Consider the following 4,901-nt stretch of genomic DNA (forward strand, 5'->3'; position numbering starts at 1 on the left):
ATGAACCATCCACATGCACCACATCTACAGGCAGGATGCCAGGTCAGCCTAGACGATGCAAATCTTTTGTCTACTCCAGCTTAACAACAAAAATTTCGACCTTAATGTAGGAACAATTTAATCCCATGGGGGAAGTCCCCAACCCCAGAGTTATTTTCCTTCTAACAAATACATAAATATTTTCCTTTAGCAAGGATATGGATGCTATAAAATAATTAGTTATGTTATATATAAAGAAGCCAACAGGCAAAAATACTGTGGTTATGTAGCTTTAGTGTTGCAGAGCTCATAATTAAACTTTGATTCTTTTACAACTTGAGACAAGTTCCAGACAGTAGGCTGAAAATACATCTCAAACAGATCTTCAACATTTAAGACCATCTGTTTCCTTTTTGTATGAAGTATTTTTATTTGCTGCACATAATGAGCTTAAACAGATTTTAGGAGTTTTGTTATTAATAAAGGAATGTGAAAAATGTACAGAAGAGAGAAAGAACCACATTCTGCACCTGGGTCTGCTCTGGAGCCTGGGCATTGCTTTGAAGGCTCCCTTTTCTGTTACAACCTTAAATCGAGACTTAAATTGCTGAATAAAATGATTTTCATCTTCAGCACTAAACCATCCTTCATATAACACTGCTTAAGAGAGGACAAGAAGAATAATTTCCACACCTGAATCTTCACTGGAACTAGACTGCTTTGCAGGCAGAATGTAATTAGCCCAGCTGGAGTTTATCCAAGACATTAGGGTTAATGGCTGTACTGCTGCCAGGTGCTGTGGGATACTTAATGAGTGCAAACAGCAGAGGAGCCCACCATGGGTCTCATCTAGAGCACAGCACCTGCACCTGCTTCCTGTCCTACCACAGCACCTCCGAGGAGCACTCCTCTCATGGCAGCAAGGACTTGCATTGAAGGGGAGCAGAGACAGTAGGTCCTGCTTTCCCTCAAACCTGTCACTTGTATGCACCCAGGAGTCCAGTGATACCATCAGTGATGACAGACAGGAATTTAAATGTGATAAATTTCCTATAACCACAGACAGTAAGATCCTACTTAAATTATTCCAAGAGGTTATATCATCATTGAACATTCAGCAACAGTTTTATACCAGTGGAGTATCTTCAATCAGTGCTTTCTCCCCATATCTGTCATTAAAGCTGTTTTGACGAAGACAGATGTATAAATACATCAACACCAACTGGAAGAAAATACATTATCTGCATCCTTAAAAAAAAAAAAAAAAAAAAAAAACAAAAAAATAAGGACCTTTTTCTCCCTGGTTTTCCTTTTGCTCAAAACAGCACAAAGGATTGCAACCCTCATCCACACCCTTCCCACAAAACTACTCTGCACCACTTTCTCACATCCACATGCTGCCTTAGTTCAAATTTCTCATAATGAAAGCCTGAGAGGAGGAAAGCCACGAGCAGCAACAGAGCCAAGGCAGTAACTGCCAGGAAGGGGGAACTATCTCCCTATACATCTGGAGTCACTAAAGCTGTGACCATTAACTTCAGGACTGAAGTATTCTAAGCCCCAGTATCTGGTCACTCCTCAGCACCTGTAGCAGCAGAATACATCCAGGCAAGGAAGCAAGTTATCCTCCAGCTACACAATCTAAAATGGAGGCTCCCGCCTTCAAAAAAAAAAAAAAATAAGGACCTTTTTCTCCCTGGTTTTCCTTTTGCTCAAAACAGCACAAAGGATTGCAACCCTCATCCACACCCTTCCCACAAAACTACTCTGCACCACTTTCTCACATCCACATGCTGCCTTAGTTCAAATTTCTCATAATGAAAGCCTGAGAGGAGGAAAGCCACGAGCAGCAACAGAGCCAAGGCAGTAACTGCCAGGAAGGGGGAACTATCTCCCTATACATCTGGAGTCACTAAAGCTGTGACCATTAACTTCAGGACTGAAGTATTCTAAGCCCCAGTATCTGGTCACTCCTCAGCACCTGTAGCAGCAGAATACATCCAGGCAAGGAAGCAAGTTATCCTCCAGCTACACAATCTAAAATGGAGGCTCCCGCCTTCCAGAAAGCAAAACTCTTCAACGGAACTTAACCAAGAGGAACAAAGCTTGTCCCAAGCTGTCTCTCATCAGGCTGCCCAGCCAGACAACTTCCTCATGTGGGCAGGCAGCAGACAACCAAGCAAGCCCAGAGCAGCAGGCCTCCTCCCGGCCCAGCTCCCCCTCAGGCCCACCACAGCCTTCTCTCGCTCCTCTTTCCCCAGCACAAAAGCTTTTACCACAGCAAGCCCCGAGTTACTCCCCCCTGCCAGTCACAGCCTCTACTTCAGGCCTCCGAGGACAGAACCGAATACCCCAGATCCACCCGCTCCCCCCGCAGGTGCAGCCCCGCTCCCCCCGCAGGTGCAGCCCCGCTCCCCCCGCAGGTGCAGCCCCGCTCCCCCCGCAGGTGCAGCCCCGCTCCCCCCGCAGGTGCAGCCCCGCTCCCCCCGCAGGTGCAGCCCCGCTCCCCCCGCAGGTGCAGCCCCGCTCCCCCCGCAGGTGCAGCCCCGCTCCCCCCGCAGGTGCAGCCCCGCTCCCCCCGCAGGTGCAGCCCCGCTCCCCCCGCAGGTGCAGCCCCGCTCCCCCCGCAGGTGCAGCCCCGCTCCCCCCGCAGGTGCAGCCCCGCTCCCCCCGCAGGTGCAGCCCCGCTCCCCCCGCAGGTGCAGCCCCGCTCCCCCCGCAGGTGCAGCCCCGCTCCCCCCGCAGGTGCAGCCCCGCTCCCCCCGCAGGTGCAGCCCCGCTCCCCCCGCAGGTGCAGCCCCGCTCCCCCCGCAGGTGCAGCCCCGCTCCCCCCGCAGGTGCAGCCCCGCTCCCCCCGCAGGTGCAGCCCCGCTCCCCCCGCAGGTGCAGCCCCGCTCCCCCCGCAGGTGCAGCCCCGCTCCCCCCGCAGGTGCAGCCCCGCTCCCCCCGCAGGTGCAGCCCCGCTCCCCCCGCAGGTGCAGCCCCGCTCCCCCCGCAGGTGCAGCCCCGCTCCCCCCGCAGGTGCAGCCCCGCTCCCCCCGCAGGTGCAGCCCCGCCAGCAGCGCCTCCCCCCCGCGAGCGGGGCCGCGCAGGTGCCGCGACCCTCTGCCCGCCCCGCCACGGCCGCTGCGCACAGCTCGGGGGCATCCTTTGAAGCACCGTTAAAGGCCCTGTAGATAGTGGGACCACCGTGGTTTTGTACCACAAACAGTAGAAGGCACAGAGACCTCATTTCTTAAGCAAGAGGTTTTCTCATACAGTATCTATCACCTCATGGATGCTGGAGGAAGGGTCTGTGCTGCACCCCTGCCCCTCAGGCCCCAGGACAAGGGCACCAGCCCCTGCAGCTCCGCTGCTGTCATCCACAAAGCAAACACGAGCCTTGGGTGGGTGCTACTTCTAATACCACTGGGGTTAGGAACCAAAATTAGCATATTGGTGCAGTATCAATGAAGTGCTGAAGTGTTTAATTCATCTGGCTGGGCCATGTCAGCCATACAGTAAATAAATTACTGTAATCAGTCCCTAAATCTGTATTGCATCTGCTGTCTGCATAAATAATGAATAAAGCAATAAATCTGGCAGGTTTACCAACCACTTTCACTCAGTTTCTCTTGAACTTGTTAAATTCTGCTGTGATTCATTTGCCTGGCTGGGTGCTAAAGAGACACTTCATGGGAAAGGGAGGAGAGGGGGACTTTATTTCTTTACACTATTATGGAGGTTCCAAAACCTATTCCCTTCCAGCTGCAACCTCACTTTCTTTTTTACTGAGGCAGGGAGCAACAGAGAGACTTGTTTGAACTACACTATCTTCCCCTGTTTCATGTACAGGTCACAGATCTTGAAACAGAAATCTTAAACACTAAAATTATATTTTCTTTTTAATTAAAATCTATATTCTCAATTTTTCTTCCAAGGCAACGCTACCAGAAGTCACTTGTTATTGTCCATTCAGTGAGAACTGGAGGATCACACTGACGTGGGGGTAGAGGTGCCATCACTCTCCACAAGGCAGGACCAATTGTTGGGCTGCTTCCCAAAGGAGGCTTTCAGATGACAACAGTTTTTGAAGAGCTTTAGCAACAATATTGGAGAGAGCCTTGCAGGTATGAAGCAACAATGGATAGGACTTAGGTTCAACATGCTAGTCAGTTACCTTTCCAGTCATGTTTTTCTATTTCAAAATAATTTCCATTTTTCTTTTACCACAGGTTCTGCCAGTTTGTACCTCACACATCATCCTGTCATCTTCCCTGCGGCTTTGCTTTTCTTGTTTCGTTGTTTTTTACCCTAAATTTTGAGCTGGCATATTCCTACAATGTGTAAGACATTAGGACTTGCCTTTTACTCCAGAGCACCACTATCTATTTTTTTGCCATCCAACCTTTTTATGCAGGAACACTTCATATGCAACAGTGCACAGGCTGTAAAGGAGACTGACCTGGGACAAATCTCCAGTCTGTACTTTGGTTTTGGAACCATAAACACAGCATGCTGGCAGCTCAGTCATGCTCCATCCTCCAAACATGCATCTCTATTCTGAATGGCAGATACAGTCTGATACACACAGTTGCACTTGTTAATACTATGGAGGTAAGATGTACTTGATCAATGGATGTGAGTCATTGTTCTCTCAGAGGAAAATCCAAAAAGGGTCTAAACACTAGCCACGGAAATTTGCATTCATTTATTAATGAGGTTAAAAACTCCTTTTCTCCTTGTTCTTAGAGGCCTTTATAAACCGCCAAACTCAACTTGGGAGCAGGGTAGGAAAGACTGATTCAAAAAATCTTAATAAAATTCATTTGTATCTATTGACAAGACAGAATCTACTTGGCAGTCAGTTTTTAAGAACCTGCTTAGGAAAGCAGTACATACATAAGTTAAAAAAAAATAATTAGCATGGTGCTGTTCCCTAC

This window comes from Chaetura pelagica, unplaced genomic scaffold, assembly GCF_000747805.2.
Source record: "Chaetura pelagica isolate M959 unplaced genomic scaffold, ChaPel_1.0 scaffold138, whole genome shotgun sequence".
Classification (NCBI taxonomy): domain Eukaryota; kingdom Metazoa; phylum Chordata; class Aves; order Apodiformes; family Apodidae; genus Chaetura; species Chaetura pelagica.